The sequence below is a fragment of the Rhipicephalus microplus genome, chromosome 3 (genome assembly GCF_043290135.1).
Source record: "Rhipicephalus microplus isolate Deutch F79 chromosome 3, USDA_Rmic, whole genome shotgun sequence".
NCBI lineage: Eukaryota > Metazoa > Arthropoda > Arachnida > Ixodida > Ixodidae > Rhipicephalus > Rhipicephalus microplus.
In genome coordinates this window covers 214609081-214628104 of record NC_134702.1, presented here as the reverse complement: position 1 = coordinate 214628104, position 19024 = coordinate 214609081, and the positions used below count along the sequence as shown (strand labels likewise).

The following is a 19024-nucleotide window of genomic DNA, read 5'->3' as shown; positions in this document are numbered from 1 at the left end:
CGGGTCTACAGCATTTTCGCCTCAGTCGAAAATGCAGCCGCCGCAGCCGCCAGTCACTCCTTTGACCTGCAGGTCAGCAGCCGACTACCTTAGTCACTAAACCACCGCGGCGGGGCATTTGTGATCGGATATTGTTATATTCCTATAGTATGAACATAACAAAGACTGAAAACTAAGAACGATGTAATGCAATCAGCACGCGATGGTTAGGAGGCAAAGCATATCGTACGCTTCCGGAAATATCGACCTCCTGAAATAAAGTTTTACATTCTATTCCATTCACCTGGCTGCCCCACAACTTACTCTGGTTCCGCTCTAGCCGTTAAACTGTACGCAAGAGCTTTCGTGAGTATCTATGGCCACAAGAGTTTTCAATTGCGAATCATTTATCAGCATACTGCAAGCCCTTTTGACGTCTATCTGCTTATCTATTGAAGTGCGACCACCACGGCTGGTATCAAGCTCGCTGCCATCGGATTAGCAGCCAAGTATCGTAACCACTGCCCCACCACGTTGTCGGACCTAGCTGAAATATCGCTGTGCACAATGTTCGTTGCCTATCATCATCACATCAATTCACGGAGATGTTTGCCTGGCCAGACTTGAAGAGTGAAGCTATTACTATCACCATCACCACTGCATTGTGCGCTTTTCTTGAGCCACTGAAGCTATTGTTACGAGCGCCCCGCCGTGGTTGTCTAGTGGCTAAGGTACTCGACTTCTGACCAGCAGGTCGCGAGATTGAATCCCGGCTGTGGCGGCTGCATTTTCGATGGAGGCGGAAACGTTGTAGGCCCGCGTGCTCAGATTAAGGTGAACGTTGAAGAACTCCGGGTGGTCTAAATTCCCCGAGCCCTTCACTACGGCGTCTCTTATAATCATATGGTGGTTATGGGACGTTAAACCTCACATATCAATCAATCAAGCTATTGCTACGAGCATGTCAACGACAAATTTCAAATAAGCCCACCACCATCTTCACTAAACAAATTTCATGCGATGCAAGGAATGTAAACAGCGCCCGGCAGTGTAGTGCTTCTTTCTGATCTTTGAAATGCATCTAGAGACGTCATCGATCTTGGAATGTGTGTGCTAAGCAAATACTTAGCAGTGATGTCTCAGAACTTTTGCCGAGCATTAAGCACGCTCGCCTAAGTGCACAATCTTTTACTGCACTGGTTTGAATTTCAGCTCAGACGGGGACAAATATTTGTCTTCACCATCTTCCAATGACGAAGTCGCATGGGCTTCTGGATGTGCTGAGACGATGAGAGTCCGCCGTCGTGTATTTTTGATTATAACAATAATCGTCACCAAACGAAACTTACGGAATACCAACAAGAGGCTAGCCCGGATTTGAGCGCTTAAGTGCACTGGTGGTAAAATGCATAACTGCACTGGTAAATGATCGAAACATAAGTCTGTTTGAGGATACCTTTTCGGTTGCGAGATCCCGAAAAAATACATGTTTTGGGGAAAACCTGCAGTGAAGTTTGAAACCGCAGAAACGTGCGACATTCTCATCGACGAATACGGGCTGTAAGATTCGATCGATAAATCAATCAATCAATCAATCGAAACTTTCATTTGCGCCTCAAACAGTACAATATCATAGAGCGATAAATAGCAGGTCAGAAAAAAAAATGCTGCTTTCACGCAGCTCGATTAAGCTCTGGGCACCCTTTCAGCAGCAGTGACAATGATTTGTTTTGTAGCTCTAAAATACAGAGCGGTTGACAACTCAGAAGTACAGATATTTTAGTGAATACAGAAGCATACAATACACAGTGTCGTAATACCAACGCGTAGTGACGAATGGGTCTATTAAGAACCCCGTAAACTTTCTATCACGCTTTTGGAAAAAACGAGGGTGTTATGTTTGTCGAGTGAGCGAGCTTTCGGGTGCTGGCTTGCTCGCTCGGTCATACAGAGTATACTTGGCGAGTGCTAACAATACTTTTGTGATTACGAATGGGTCAATACGACACTTTTACGAGGTAAACTGTGTACAGCGTGTGGGTAGGAAGGAGTCTGACATTTCCTTTGCACACTCTTCGTTTGATGGATGAATATGCAAATTTTTGAAAGTCAGAGGTGCACGACTGAACGTGCAGCGGGCTGCTCCCACGTTGGGACAGTCAGGCTAAGCCCAACATCACGTTTTTTTTTTTCCGCCACTAGCCGAAGCTGGAACTTCTCCAGCCAGCGATGTGAAACTACCTATACTGACGAGAAAGCTGAACTCTACGCTCCGGCTACACGCGACAGAGGAAATACTCTCCGTTCGCAATCACCACGGGTGGTCCCAAAGTAAAAGCACCACGTGGGAGTGGCTTCAAAAACCCCAGCTGAACGGGAGGCTCCGTGAAATGGCTCGCGTTGAAACAGCTACAGAGGAAGTAAAAAAGCCCACCGGAAATGCCGCGCTTTGTCTGCACCGACGTTTCGGGGGCGAAGGAGCGGGGCCGGCATTCGTCTCCTTTTGCCGCGATGCGATTTGCGGAGCGTAGGCACCGGGAAGTACGACTTTGGAAATTGGTTCTTTCATTGCGCGGACGTTCCCTCCGGTCTCTTGGTGCACTATAGCTTCCTGTTTTTGTCCCGAGACTTTTTGGGATGACATTTGTTTGCATTTCGCTGTCTTCGAAACCAGAAGCGGGGTTTGCCCATGAACGGTCATTGTTGCGTGACGCCTTTGAAGGCTGCCTCTGAAAAGCAGACGGCAACAAGGCCTCCGTATGGCATAGCCACACGGCAGCGTGCTCTGCGACCAGGGTCGATCAGGTGATAGCAATTCTATAGGGGCCTATAGCAGAAACGTACATGCAGTTGGAAACCATCATGATCATCAGCTTGGCTACGCTCTTTGCAGGTCAAAGGTCTCTCCCATGTTCCACCATTCAACATGGTCACGTGCTCTCTGCTGCCATGTAATGCGTACAAATTGCCAAATGTCCTCTGTGCATCTAATATTCTGTCTCCCCCTCACGCGCTATAGCCTACTCCTGGAATCTAGTCAGTTGCCTTCAATGACCAGCGGTCACCCTACCCTCAGGTCTATTTTTTCTTCTTGATTTCTTTATATCATTTTCTTTTCAAAAGCTTGCTGCTTCATCCTCAACTTAAGTTAACCCTTCTTTGTTAAGTACCTTCCTCTAAAGAGCACTTAACTACCTTCTCTCTTAAGCTTTAAAGTGCCTTCCTTTCGAGGTATAGTGGTAGTCTACCATTCATGGTGTGATTGATAGATATGTGGGGTTTAGCGTAGCAAAACTACCTTATGATTATGAGAGACACCGTAGTGGAAGACTCTAGAAATTTTGACAATCTGGGGTTCATTAACGTGTACCCAAATCTGACCACACGCGTCTAGTGCATTTTCGCCTCCATCGAAAATGCAGTCGCCGCAGCTAGGATTTGATCGCGCGACCTGCGAGTCACCAGCTGGGTGCCTTAGCTACGAGGCTACCGCGGTGGGGACCAGTCATGATATAGATGAGCGTTATATAAGTAGTACGATATAGATAGTAACGAGATATGGAGGTACTACACGGAATCCAGCCTGGTAAACGGTAATGCACTCTATCCTCCACCCCTCAATGGTATTTATTGTCACTATGCGCTACAGACCTGACCAGGACACAAACATGTGTGAACATTTCATTAAATCTGGTGCCAAAAAACGTTGGTGATGTCGAGAACAATATTATATTCATAAGTATCTAGATCCGCTTCTCATATAATAAGTTGTACTTTTTACATTTGCTTCTGCAGTCATAAAATAACACCACTGATTGGTAACAATCGATCTATCATCTCAATACTCACTGGACCCGTAACCATGATTTCAACAATTATTTACCAATGTATAGTCATTCGAAGCAGCTTTCGTTTGCACTCAGAAGCCTGTCGTCTCTGTGAGGTATCTATACGACGAGTTGAAACGGCCGTTCAAGAAACGTACTCTCTGATATTCGTGCTTGCATCGTTACTGCGTCGGCAGTGGTAGTGGCCTTTGCACGCCTTACTCGTTTTCAATGCGAGGTCGCTCTGGCGAAGGAGCACCAGCGAAACGGCTTTGTTCGCTAACGACTGCCGCTTCTAATGATCCAGATGCGCATGACGCCGCGCTTGTTTTGAATCTGTACGAGCGCCTTGCTCCTGCGCGGCCGAGTTACGCATGAAGTCGACGTTATTCTGTACCTCAGTATGATCTCGAGGGCACCAGCTCGGCCTTTTGTAACATCATATAGCGCACTGAATCACAATTGGCCGATATTGCTCCGTAACATGAAACAAACCACAAAGCAGAGATGGCCGTGTTTTCATGATTCACGTATATATATATATATATATATATATATATATATATATATATATATATATATATATATATATATATATATATATATATATATATATATATATATATATATATATCCACATTCGCAAGTATACGGTCGTAAAAGGCAAATACTGCTACAACTCAATGCGCAGGATTTGCGCATTATATTGTTGCTGAAATTCGAACAATTGTTTTCGCACTATTTTCAGGGAGGTTACTTGCTTCAACCAATAGGCTCATGAATATTGATAATATCTCACGTTTTACGTTCCTAAACTACCATATGAAGAAGAGCGATGCCATAGTAGAGTGCCCCGCAATTTAAATCATCTAGTGTTCTTTAACGGGCACTGACATTGCACTGGGCACGAGTGTCTACCATTGCGTCTACCATGAGGCCCGAATTAAACCCGCGACCCTAAGATTAGCAGCCGAGCACGCTAAACTCTTCACCACCGCGACAGACCAGAGCAGACAGTACGGTTTCGGTTCTGGACAAATGAAAAAAGGAAGGTGCCCCATCTGAGTGACGTGCGGGACAAGCGCTCAGCGTTCAGACAACGGGCCACGTACTGTAAAAGCTACTGATGGGTTTCCACATAACGAGAGACCTCGTGTTATAGGTTCTCCTCAGCCAAGCTGCACTTTTTATAATCATTTGGCATTGTTGTCAAGATTTCTGTCTGTGTGCATAGCTTTTTTTTGTTTTTTGTGAAACCGCCTTTCAGGAAATCATGGTTCGGAGTGAGTTCGTGACCGTCCTCCAACTAGACTCATCCTGTTTGCGTGAAAACATACTGCTTATTTTCGTCGAGTGAAGTCTCGAACGTGTTATTTTCGCGCAGGTTCCTGAGCATCGATCTGTCGTTAGTTGAATGGAACCCATGTGGGCGAGAATCATTGCGCATTAGCAAAGTACACAGCGATGGAGCCGTAGTGAAAACTTAGCGCCCAATCATTTGCCTTTACGCGAAGCAACTGTCGGACCACGTTGCGAAACTTGACAAAACACGCATGTTGAGTCGTATACGGGTCGACAGCATGATTGAGCACGGGCCATAAGCTGTCGCGAAATTGTGCGAGAACTTCACCGCGGAGCAGGCACTCTGAATTGATTTATTTCTTTTGTTCCTTTTTTTTCCTCGTCGTTTGAAGGCAGATGCACAAAATGTTCAGTCGTGGTCGTGACGACGAAGCGTTTTCTTTTTTTTCTGATTACTTATTAAGAATCTTGCCGTGTTTGCGGCAGTCGTAAGTAGAAATGCGATGCGCATTGGAAACCCATCAGCCTGTTCAAAGCACTCAGTGTTTCTGCAAAGACGGCGCCCGTGGGAAGAAAAACAAAAAAGAGGCATATTCTATAGAAAATTGCCCTTCGTTTTTTTTTGTTGACGTTGACTAAAGGACAGGCAACAAACATACAGGCAGAGATTTACGGAGTGATAAAAAGGAATCAGCCTTAGCCGGTATATTGATCGAGGCTGACAGAAATAGCAATTTCTTATCCTTCGTCGATTTCGCTGTTTCAACGGCAAAGTTCCGTCAGCTTTTCGATAAAAAGACAGTCAGCACAACGCCATAACTGGATCTGTTGGCCCGACAAAATCGATGCACCTTCTCAGAGGGCATTGCACCTCTTGTGCCATGCCGTGATCTTTCGATATGAACGGCAGCGGGACGCCTGTTTTGTTTGGGGACGCTTCATTCAACCATGCTGTTCGTTTGTAAGCGTGCACGGAAACTGAACACTTCGAGTTGCCCATGCAATTAACTGGGGAGTGATGAAACTTGGCTCTGTAAAAGTTCGCGTCACTTATTCGGTCACGCTTGTACCAGCGCAAGAAATCACTTGGGTGGATACAAATAGGAAGGCGTGAGCATCACCGACTGCCTGCTCATGTATTATTCCCGGGAAACGCACTCACGTACGCTAGTCGCAATTAAAATACTGGTGGTTCACCGGCCTAATCCAGTAACAGAAATGTTAGCTCTGCGGCAGTTCATGAAAACAGGTTCTGATCATTCTCCAGGCATGTAACGGATGTGGGAAGGGGGGGGGGAGGCTTATTCTTCCCTTTCCTTTTAATTTGAATGATAGGGGGGGGCGTTTTATTGACCATAGATAACGAAAATGGGTGTTTTTCAAGGCCTTCAACAAATGGAGCCTGCTCGAAAAAACTCCTGTGTATGAGGTTGCCAAATCGACTAGATACTTACCGGTTAGAGACAGCTGAAAGCACGCTAACGCGCATATTTCTGCATGTGCTTATTTAGGCGGTTTCAATGATCTCGATGTTGCTTTTAAATGCTTTTAGCCATTTAGTGTCCACTTTATTTTTTTTTCCGAATGCAACCTTGTGCCGCCATAGTGGTCTAGCGGTTAGGGGGCTCGACTGTTGACCCGCAGGTCTCTGGATTGAATCCCGGCGCCGGTGGCCGCATTTTCGTTGGATGTGAAAATGCTCGAAGCACGTGTACTTAGACTTAGCCACACGTCGAAGAACACCTGCTGGTCGAAATTTTCGGAGTCCTCCACTACGGCGTCCTCATAATCATATCGTGGTTTCGGGACGTTAAACACCATCAATTGTTATATTCACTATGACCAGTGATACGATGTTGTTGTTATTATTATTATTATTATTATTATTATTATTATTATTATTATTATTATTATTATTACTACTACTATTATTAGCAGGACCCCTCCAAAAATCATCATTCAGATGCCATCAGGTCTGTCGCAAGCTGAATCCGTATTTTGTCTGAGACTTCCTTGCTTACGTCTCTCCACCTAAGTTTTTACCATTTTCATCGATGTTTCCTCGCTCACGGTAACAAGGCTGCAAGGCTGCACAGTTGGTGTATATTCATGTTTCGGTGCCCTGCTAAAAGACACGGCCCAGAGAAAAACGAGAAACAACGCATGGCGAGGAGCATGCTAACGACTATTTTATTTAGAGCATGGACAGACTTTAGGCTTAACGCGAAGTGTAAAAAGACGATGCACAAGACGAAGGAGGACGTGGTGGAAGCAATGAACGGGCAACTGTCGCCTTTATAACAATTAATGGAAAAAATACAAGCAGTTCCGCTACATGCGTGCGCACCCTCAACTTTGAATGTGGTTGGCATGTTCTCCTCTTTTCAGGTTTTTTTTTTTCGAGCAGGTAGATTTCACAACCACGGAAATAGAAGGAAGGGGCTAAAATGCTAATGTCATTCTTGGTATATTTTTGTGTGAACGGCTTGGATGATTTCGCGTGATCTTTGATTCATATGCATCAAAATGACATGCGTGAACATTTTCTGCAACAATGCAGGTGCGCACGCAATGATACGCAGCTTGTATTTGTTCCCTTCTTTGTTATACAACAGACATTTGTTAATTCAGTGCTTGTCCTTCGTCTTCATTTATGCGAGCTATCGTCTTTTGGCACTGCGATTTAACCACGAAGTTCAACCAACTCACCCAGTTTGGTGCTGGACAAACCTATGTACAAGAAAAGAATTCACACCAAACCGCTGGAAATTCCACAATAACAACAACACATAAAAAATTGAAGAGCATACCAGGGTGTCTAGAAAAGTCACCTACACTTGTAAAAAGGTATGAATGCAGTGAAACGGTTTCCTTCAAAAGGCTATTTTTTTTTTGGTGATTGGGGGAAGTGCTGACCGACCCTCAACTGATACGAGTGTAAAATGCTTTGGTAATTTTTCTTACGGTACTCCCTCACAGTCTACACTCGGATGTTCAAACTCATCATGTGTTACAAGTCGTTTTCACGAAATATCCTGCCCAGCAGGTCTTCTCTTTGTAAGCATAGTTAGAATTTCCGCTCACAAAGAGCTGGACCTGTTGCCGGTCTCTCATACAACACGATGATGACGGTTTAGCACAAAGCTATCCACTGTTTACGGGAGTTATTCTCCGTTTATTGTGTTCATTTCAAGCAAAAGACACGTTCTTGGGCTTGTTGGTTCATCGATTTTGAAGACACGTAGACAGTGTGCGAACAAGACACCACGCTGGAAACATAAACGCCCACACGCGAAGCGTTCTGTTTCGCTTCGTGTGTGGGCGAGTTCTATGTTTCTAACAGGTTGTCGCATTTCTCGGAAGTTCAGGCATCGTGCGACCGTCACTGGCCAATCAGAATGGTACGAAAACAGAAGCGATTTGTTACTCTAGTTTTGTATTATCCTAACGAAATCAAACCTCGCGTGCTCCAAGTTGGGGGTGGATAAAACATTAAAAGAATGTTTCGCTTGCACCTTTACTAGTCTACCGAAGCAACATGTGTGACCGGGCTATTTAGTATTTCATGGCGATTTGAACAGCGCGTGAGACTCCTGAGGACAAGGGAACCGTTGAAAATGGTATAGCTAAATGCAGTCATATCAGCAAACCATAATTACCCTTTCTGATGAAGAAATAGATTTTCTTAGCGCATCTGGTAACATAGATATACTCCAGTTGCTTTGCTTCAGGTCTTCCTGCTATTCTGGTCTCTCTCTGTTTTCCTTAATGCACAATTGAAGGAGCGGCGATCACGTGCGCCATCTTGTTTTTGTACTTTCATGTTCGTGTTAGGTTTCAGTTGAAAGTCAGCGCTCGTCCTCGCCTGTTTCTGGTCCTTGTAGACTGTCCACGAACTGTTCACGTCACCACTCTGCCATCTCCACAGTCGCAGGCGGCCGCAAGAAAATTTCCTAGTTAGCAGAGTTACCGCGCAATCCTGAGTGCTGTGATGTGTTCAATCAATTTCCTCTTCTTGGCAAAGATATCGTGGGGCTTAGCATTTATGCATACATAATCCATTTCGATTCTCGGAAGATCTCTATGAATTCAGAAGAGCGAAACCAGGGGCTAAATGGGCTGTCAGTCACCGCTTCCTTCCTTCGACACGCGGGCCCACCTAACCAGCACGTCTTTTTTTTTTTTTTTTTTCGAGGGGATATGTTGTTGGTTCGCCCCGCCTGTCAACTAGAGCACTAATTGCGGCTGCAATAACAAGCGTACTGGATACTTCAAGGGACGTTAGAAGGGAAGAGAAAAGAGAGGAAGGGAAAAAATGTGACAGGCACCAGGATTGCCTCCTCAGGCATTTTAAAGATGACATACGCATGCACAAGTGAGCCAGCAGATTGGAACCTCGGTACGTGAACGATGTCTCTGGTAAGCGTTACGTCTGCATAAACACACACTATCCATCATATACATCGGTGCCTGCGTGGTGGGGAAGGCATGCATACACCGCTGTCTTTCTGGTGCGCGTCACTGGTGTTTCCTTTCTTTTTTTTTTTTCGATGCGGGGACTTAATACTTACGTGCCTTCGGAAGCACTCGGGGACAAGTCGAGCACGCGGCCCACGTAGCTAATATAGCAGTGACGTAGAGTGGTCTCCTGTCGTTCGGGCCGTGACGTCCCTGCGGGACGTCCAATTACGACCACCTCGCAGTATCTGCTCCCGCCTACGACGCGACAGAGGCCGGGCGCTGCAAGCGAAGGCACGGCGTGGAGGACGCGCGTAGAATTTCCGGCCCGATGTCGAAACATCCCCAGTCTGAGGTTAGGCACCGCATTTCCTTTTCTTGCGTTTATATCCTGTGCATTGCGTACTTTTGCACGCACTCATCTGACAAAGAAGCGTGTAGGATTTGCACGCTTTTTTTGTCTGTTTATTTTTCTCAGTGTCGCGCTTTATTGTCAGCGGTCGAGTGATGCCCGTTGGCACGGCTATCGGGTTGGTAGATTAGTCTCATTAGAGTTCTGCTAGAGCCATCTTATTTTATTTTCTGTCGCTGCTGAGAGTGGGACGCAAAAGGAAAGCGGGTGAAGAAGAAAGATGAACTTCAACCACCAACGTTCTTGAGGCGGTGATATCCCGTACCGTAACTGCCAGAATTGACGTTGAATCTGACGGTGCCACAACGGTGGGTAATTTTTCTTCTTTTTTTGCGGAGTACTTTTCAATTAGATCGAGCGCACGCAGGCTAATCTATACGCGAAAATGTTTTATTAACAGCGAAACTTAGCTGCTCGTACTGCATATTTGTCCAGGTATATATAGTGCAAAATACTATTGCCCAGCTTTGGCCCTGCATGTCTTTAGACGAAACCATATACTTTTTTTTATTTCTTTCTATCTTTATTTATTTATTTATTTACGTTTCTACTTTTTTGCTCTCTTACACAAGGTTCTCTATTTTCGAAGTTTCTCTCACCTGACCCTTCTAGACGCCGTCTGCGAAGAGCAGTTATTTCGGGGCACTCCATATTATGTTGCAAATAAAGAATAATGCTGCAATACGTAAACGCGCGTGTGCTTTTCAAGTTATTTCTTACTTATTTACAAATAAATATGTAATCGATCTCAAGCCATTCGTACTATGTTATTGCGTAAACCAAACGAGATGCGGGTCTAAATAAATAATGCAAATAAGTTTTCATTTTGTCCACCAAGGGCAAGGTAAAATTGACTTTTGACACGCGTAAGGGGAAGTGGGATGTTGCACAACTAGTTGGATATGAAAGAGCTATCAACAAGAAAATCATCTGCCGCAACACAAAGCGAAATAAAAACAAATTTATTACACAGGAAATTCCTTTGATCGAAAGCCTAAGGCATCTAGATTTGTAGTGGCTGCTGTTGTCGACCCAAATAGCAAACACAATTCATGTAAACATTTTATTAAGGAGTACGTCGAATCGATAACATTTATGATATTCTCTATAAATACAATTTCTTATTGTGGTGTCTAGTCTAAAACTGTGATGCGTATGATTTACACACATCCACTTGCTTGGTTATGTGAAATAACGTATTAGTCAATAAATAATAGCGGGCGTTTCGGGAATTCATCCAATACAGGTCTTGCTTTCAAGCGCTAGTAATATCCGCCTGTTCTCGGGGTTTTGTCGCTTATCACAAAATCTTGGTAACAAAAGTACAAGTTATGCTAAAAAGTATAGTGCTGGTACACAGCGGCTGATAGCTGCCCCGTGTCCTGCTCTATTAGAAAGTTTTCATAGAATGTGGTAATTGATTTTGCGGCTATCATTCTACACAAACAGCACATGATACCACTACGAAACAGAGCGCGTGAGGCGACGGGTGATTTCCCTGGAGCACCAGCTAAAGTTTGCATACTCTTTGAAATCGTATCAAATATAACGGAGCATAATCCTCAGGCCTAAAGGAGGCACACCAGACCGCAAAGGCGATTTTGAGGATCACGGAGAAGTCCCACTGATGAAAGCGAGCACTTTGATCCACGATGACCTTTCAGGGCTTCTAACGTATAGGGTCAAGCAAAGGGTAAAAAAAAAATAAGTTTGTCAATGCCAATTACAAAACTTCTATGACACTGCACGTGAAGCCCGCGCACGTTAGCGTAGGCTGCACTCGTTCTCGCTAAGCTTCTTTGCCAATGTGACGGTGAGGCAGACAGTGTGAAAAGAAAAAGCAATAAAGCATCAGTAGCGTCTCCCTAGACACGTGCCCAACTCGCATTTCGCATGCATTCAAAGCTGACTACGCTGTTCCGATCACAAGCAGGGAAACAAATGCAGTGCAAAAGAGCGCCTTCTTTGGGGACAAAAATGATAAATAAAAAAAGGAGTCTGGATAGTTAGCACTCGTGGTTCCCATTAGCGTGCCCGACGCGAAGGCGTTGAAAGGGAACACAGGCGACGCCAACAACGCCCCAACGTCAACCCTCGCCCCGTGGCAGTGAGCGGCCGTGAAGGAAAAAAAAAACGTGTCCCACCAAATCGAATTACCGATCTGCAGCCTTCGAGAGACCGCAAGGAGCCGACACCTTTCCTGCCCGCCTCCTTTGCAGCCATGCCGCTCTGTCCGTAATTAAAACACGTTCGCCGTGCTCTCTTATGCACGAGTCGAGACTGGAATGCGTAAGCAGGAACGCCTGCACTCTTCAGATGCGCTACAGGTGTACACTTTCTTTTGTCACGGATCGTTCAGAAGAAAGCCCCGCTGTCTAGGCCCCGTTTGCCTTACATGGGTCACAAGTTCTGTGCAGTGCGGTTAACGCAGCGCTTTTACAGTATCCGAGAGAAAGAAAGACAAGGGAACGGAAGGAGGTTAACCAGCCTAATTGCAGAGAGGGTTGGGGAAGAGAAACACATAGCACAGAGCCGTATGAACTCCCGACGCTTTACATGCGTCTACCATATGGCAGAACTAAATCGTTCGCAAGTGAACACATTACCGAAACCTAACGGCTGGCTCTAGTCTCCGTAGTGTGGAAGCGAGCATATTGCCGTGACATTTTGAGTCAACTCCTGTACTTTGGTTGACAAGCTGTGGTGGTGGCAGAATGGTGACTCACAGGAGCCACATGACGTGATAAGAATCGTTAGCGCTGGCCAAGAATGCGAAAGAAAAAAGAAAGAGATAAAAATGTTGGTCCCACTTTAATTATATTTAATGCCTGTCAACGCCGAAGACCCCGCAGGTGAAGGCTTTATAGATGACACTTCAGCGTACACAAAAAGTTTCGCACACTACGTAGACGGTTGCTGCATAGGAGTCCAAAGTCATGCAAGCGTCAGGAAGAGCATGGTGCTCGAATAGTGCTTGTGCACCATATGAATGGTGAATATATATATATATATATTTCATTTTTTGCTTGATTATTTCATAATACATGATTACTGATAATTGATGGGGTTAAACGTTCCAAAACCACAGCCATATGATTACGAGGACGACAAGTCATCATTGTCCTTGTGAAACAGACCAATGCTAAAGGCGACGTTAATATGAGCCTGGGAAAGGATCCAGCACCGCACTTTCATCACACGCAATTGTATTGGAAAAAGTAACTGCAAGTAACACTTCCAGTTTGTCTGTGGAAATTGAAATATGTGTGTAAAACGTTATCACACGCTGCGTGTCTTCAAATTTATGGTTTTTGAGCGCTAAACTAAACCCTGGATTGCTTAATTTGTTATGTCACTTAACTAGCTGACTGCGGCAGGGGCCATCGTGTACTATCAAAAAAGTGAAATTGATGATATCATCAAGGCTGGTCTTCATCGGCACTGATTTCTACTGTCCATTGACGTGGGATACAATTAACGCAACTTTCATGTCAATTATGCCGGCGTAAGCACTATCCCCTCAATCCCGGAATTTCGTTTAGTTTACGTGCTCGAATATTAACGGGATAATTTCTTCGTCGCTGTAACAGGCATTTAGAGTTTTCAAAAGGCAATGTCAATTTTAATATTTGCTCGAAGACTCGTATGATATACACGCTGACGTTATAGAAGTCTTGCGAATAGAGCATGGTGCACTGTACTAACCATGGGAGCCCTGAAGCAGCAAGAAGTTTCGCAGCGCTTCCCACACCGCCCGGGCAGTCGTTAAGGGCCTAAATTTAAGTTAGCGCCCTAGATCCTAAGTTGGTTATGGAAGCGAACATGTGGCCGTGGGCACGAAGTGCGCTCCCAGAATAAGTCACACGTAGAGTTTACGTACATAACTGCTCAAGCCCGGTTTATGTAAAACAGTGTGCTACGCAGAAATTAACATCGGCATGATAGTTTCTGCCTCTCGAAAGTCGGGAGTGAGCACGTAGCGTTCTCACAAGGATCGACCAATCACGTCGCACAGCCGAAGAGTTGATGTTACATTTGAAAGTGGTAAACACTGTTGGCGTTGCCTCTCCCTTACTAGTCTCACGCATTGTGCGAGACCTGTAGGGCGAAAGCAGTCATTAAAACCTGTCTAAATGTTTTTCGCTACCTGCGGAGCAGAGGGCTGGAGGCCCAGAAAGAGCGTTCAATTCAAGTTACAGACGACACAGCAAGTGATTGAAAGGAAAATGACAGGCTTAACAGACAGCAAGAGAGCAGAGTGGGTCAGAGAACAAACGGGGGTTAAGAACATAATATTTGAAATCTAGAAGAAGAAGTTGACATGGGCCTGGAATGCAGCACGTAGGTAGGATAACCGCTGGTCCTTAAGGGTAACTGACTGGACTTCAAGAGAACTCAAGCGTGTAAGTGGGGGACAGAAATTGAGGTGGTGCACATGAGATGAAGAAGTTTGCAGTCATAACGCGGCAGCAGAAAGCACAGGACCGGTTTGAATAGCGGAACATGAGAGAGGGCTTTGCCCTGCAGTGAGCGTAGTCAGAAAATGATGATGATAATAATGATGATGATGATGGTAATGGTGTACGTGATGATGATGACAATGATGATGATGGACTAATTCTCATGCGCCAGAAGCAGAACAGAAATATGAAGCACGATATATTTAGGAGCGCTCCGGAACTATCGACCACCATGTGTGTTTTAGGCGCACCTAAATCTAGTAACACAGTCATCAACTCCATCTCTGCGATCGCTAGGCAGCCCTAATCAAGCCCCCGTCTTCCGGCTGGGTATTTACACTGTTTTCACTATCCATCCTCCATCCCTCTACGCATATACACGTGTTCGGGCTACTCTCTTCAACAGGGGAGGCGATCCTGTGGCATTCTTGGCGTGTGGGGGTAGTGCAGTGGTGCCTTCGCTGATGATGGGATGAATAGTTGCGGCTGCGGTTCGCCCTCAGTTTATATCACTGAAGAAGCGCAACCGTGCACCGCAAAAGAAGGCAACCGGCATGCCGGTGTCCGTTAGGATGCACCGCAATCAAATAGAAGTTGTGGCTCCCCCAAACAAAGCTTTCTTGTGAATACGCCATTGTATAGTGAAGACCGAACAGAAGCAACTGCAGTTGAAAGGGCAGGCTGCTCATTTGTTTCTTTCTTTATTTGTTCGTTCGTTTGTTCATTCATTCATTCATTCATTCATTCATTCATTCGTTCGTTCGTTCGTTCGTTCGTATGCCGAGCACGCCTGCAGTTCTATTCAACCCGTCCTCTTCATCTGTCATCTTCAACTTCGCGAAGGTGACCGAGTTTGTACGTCCCCGTTCTTCGTCCTTACAATAGGCATAACGGCTTTTCCCGGTCACTGTTTTCATAGTAATTATATTATGGGAAATAAGTCATCAATATGTTTAGGCGATGTCATCATTGGCAGCAACATGCCTTGCATCCAATACAACATCTTCTACAAGTTATTTCCAATCCGCCCTGTCCTGTGCAAGGTGATTGCATTTTGTACCTCCCAATTTTTTTTGTTGCCGTCGCTCCTCGCCGTATCTCTTCGTATTTATTTCGATGCCCTAGCTGCTCATCTGTGTTCTGTCCATCTCATGATGTCACATGTCTAGGCCATTTTTTTCATTCTTCAAATATCATTCATAGGATGTAGTATATGAGATCTCTTGTTTGCTTTCTTACCTACTCCGCTTTCTTACCTTCTCCAATTGTTACCTCTATAATGTTTCGCTCAATTTAGCACTATATGTGACAAGTCAGACTCTATTAACCACATGCAGTGCGTATGCCCTATATCCGAACCGACACACGATCACTTAAGTGACTAACATATTATCTGAGTGGATGCGGTGGTCTGGTGATTACGATGCTCAACTGCTGACCTGCAATTCGCGGAAGTTAATTTCGGGTGCACTGCACCCCTGTTTTTGGTGGAGGCCAAAGTACTCGGGGTCCGAGTACTGGAATTTAGGTGGATGTTAAAAAACCCCAGGTGGGGAAAATTTGCGAAGTACTTCACCACGGCGTCTCATCAACATATCGTGGTTTGTGGAAGTTAAAGGTCATCAGTTATATTATTATTATTATTATTATTATTATTATTATTATTATATCTATAGGACTTCCTACTCTGTAAGCAACGCCCAACGCAGTTAGGAGTGACGATTGAGGCAGGTTTAGATGCTCGTTTTCGAAGCGTAAGGTAGAGTCACGGTGTGAGAATAAGTTAGGTGATAGCACTGTGCCCGGCGCCACGTGCACACTGTGTTTGCCGCCTGGGCTATTTCCGTTCGATTCGACGAATGGCGCCCACGGAGGATGGGTCAAGAAGTACCGAGGTGAAATACCGGTCACAACGACCAGGCCGTCTGAATACAGCGCCAAAAAATACCGAGGGTAAGCGAGTGCGAGTACCTCGGATTATTGATAAATGAGAGAGATGGAGGTACAGGAAAAAAGATCGGCAGCAAAAGGAAAGAGGAATGCTGCAGTAATGAAACACAGACCGTTATAGATATACATCAGGTACAAAGTTCTTCAAGGTCCGTAGAAAGGCGTAATAGCTACAGCGCTTACATTTTGGAACTCAGGGGTTTGCATAAAGTCAGGGGTGTAATCATGAATGAATGTAAAATAAAGGACTGCGAGATGCCTCGCGTTAGACGACGAATGAGGCTGTAGATGCAGATATGGGAAGGACAGGCTTTGAAGTAATGGAAGCTCAGAGTAAAATGAGATTTGAAGAAAGGCTTAGGAAAATGAAGGAGAGTAGAAGGGCCGGGAGAGTGTTCTTGTATTTGTATCGGAAGAGCGTAGACACAAAGTGATAAAAAGACCTAGGAGGCTCACAAGTTGGCAGTTTGGGCGCTATGGCAACAAGGAGCATTAAGCAGAAAGTCCGAGAGGCGGAGAGGGTTTATTTGATGACAATGATGGAAAAGAAGTCGGCTCTGAGTAACTACCGAGAGGGTAAGAACAAAATAAAGCTGAAGAGATTTTATAATAATTCTAGCGGAAGCGTTTTATTGTTCTAAGCGAGGTCAAGTTGCCTTAGAACACAAAGTCATAAAGTGAAGTTAGATAAAGAGGAAGAACAATGTACATGTTTTGGAGGGGGGGGAATAAGGAAGCGATTGAACATGCTCTGAATGTGGCCTCCGCAGGGGCGTCTGTGTAAGCAGGCGTTAGTGTGTAGCGACACCACAAACCCGAGCTAACGCGTGGTTTAGACTCCCTCCCACGCCTAGCCGCGCGTGGCTGAGCCGCGTCCGGGGAAGAGGGGATCCTGGGGGTTGAGCTGACGCCGGGTGATTGGAGCTTTAAGGCGCCCCCGGCCGTGGCAACACACCCATTTGGCCCCAGCTTTACGTAGACGGCACCCCTGGCCTGACCCTCACAGGGGAAATTGGTAGTCGCCTTTTCCTTTCTTTCTCTCCTCACATCTTCGTCTTTTTCTCCACTTTAAATCTATCCTATCTTCTTCTCTTTTCTATTTACTTTATTATCTCCTTGCGGCTAGGGTTAACCCTGTGTGGCTATTCTGCCTAGGATAAACCATATTCGGTTATAGCAACGGCGTACTGCTGGCGCAGTTCAAACTTGGCCACATGTTCTGGCACATCTCCTAGTTGGGCTCTGTGGTGGGTGGTAGGCGCCGTTGCCGAAGAAGCCCAGACTTTCATGGGACCTTTGAACCACGCGTAAGATATCGTGTCTCCAAAAGGGTACGCACCGATATAGCATTCCTTTTTCTTCACCGAAACATAGCAACCTTCCCGAAATTCCATGTCCTTCATTGTGAACAACCTTCACAAAAGCCAGAGCAATCTCACCTTTTCTTGTGGCCAAGTGTCTAAAAGACACCATTGGAACTGGCTGTAAAGCTACAAAGATGGCAAGTAGGGATATTCTACTTGAACTAAAGGATAAGGAACAGTTCAGCAAACTTGCACACCTCGTTGCTTTTGGCAATACCTCTGTATCAGTAAGTGCACACTGTGCAATGAACACAGTGAAGAGCGTAGTATCCGGTGAAGACTTGGTGGCACTAATCGAAGATGACTCCTTGATAGATAGAAGGACCAAGGCATAACACATGTGCAGCGCATCACAATCAGACGCAATAACACAGAAATTTCTTCAAAACACCTAACACCTAATACTCACTTTCAAATCAACCATTGTACCTCAGACAATTGAAACTAGCTATGTGAAACTTCCTGTGCGTGCATACATTCCGAATCCGAGTTATTTAAAATACCAGCGATTTGGACACAGATCTGAGACGTGCCGAGGTCAGCTGACTTGCGCTAAGTGCGCCACAACTGGTCACGGTACCAATGAATGCAAACACGATGAGGTTCTCTGTTAAATCTGTGAAGCTAATCATCTTGCGTTCTCCAGAGCGTGGCCAGCCTGGAAGAAACAAAATTAAAGTTATCACTATAAGAGGTAACGAAAATATGACATTTTGTGAAGCACGAGAACGAATCATACATTCATCTTTTGCACTAAAAAGATCGTTCGCTGAAGTGGTGCAATGAGAGGAGGCACCACAACAACCTTTCGTCGATACCTGGCCCACGCCTAGCGTGCCCAGGTAAAAGCCACTCGCCCCTATGGTGGGAGCAGCCAGTGCTGCCCCGCCTACAATCAGCCAGTTCACACTGATGGTGTCTACAAGACCTGGCAGCAGCCAGGACGATAAAGAGGCCAAGGGGGTTATATGAGCCCTCGCTTTGTGGGGACAAAAAAAATTGTCAGCATATCCACGGAGTGAATGACGGAGACTGGGGCGAAGCATTCGTCCATCCATTCGTTCTTGCTACCGTCCGTCTATGCGTCCGTCTGTGTGGCCGTCCATGCGTCCATCAGCCCGTTCGTGCGTGCGTCCCTTCGTGCGTCCGTCCCTGCGTTCGTCCATGCATCCGCCCCTGCGTCCGTTCATGCGTCCATCCATGCATCTGTCTGTGTGTCCGTTCATCCATCTATTCAACACTGCAAGTACCCCCATCTCGCATTTTTTCATC

The 19024-nt window shown here is 45.5% G+C and overlaps 1 protein-coding gene across 2 annotated transcripts in view; it reads left to right on the top strand.

Annotated features, from left to right (window-relative positions):
- LOC142804125 (uncharacterized) overlaps positions 1-19024 on the top strand; it is a 283131-nt gene that overhangs the window by 106508 nt on the left and 157599 nt on the right. The window contains exon 1 of one of the 2 annotated variants that reach the window (XM_075890709.1): positions 9936-10286. The exons of the other annotated variant lie outside the window; for it this stretch is intronic. The gene's annotated coding sequence lies outside the window, so the exon portion shown is untranslated. Of the gene's footprint in view, positions 1-9935; positions 10287-19024 lie in introns of those variants that run through there. 2 annotated transcript variants of the gene reach the window in all.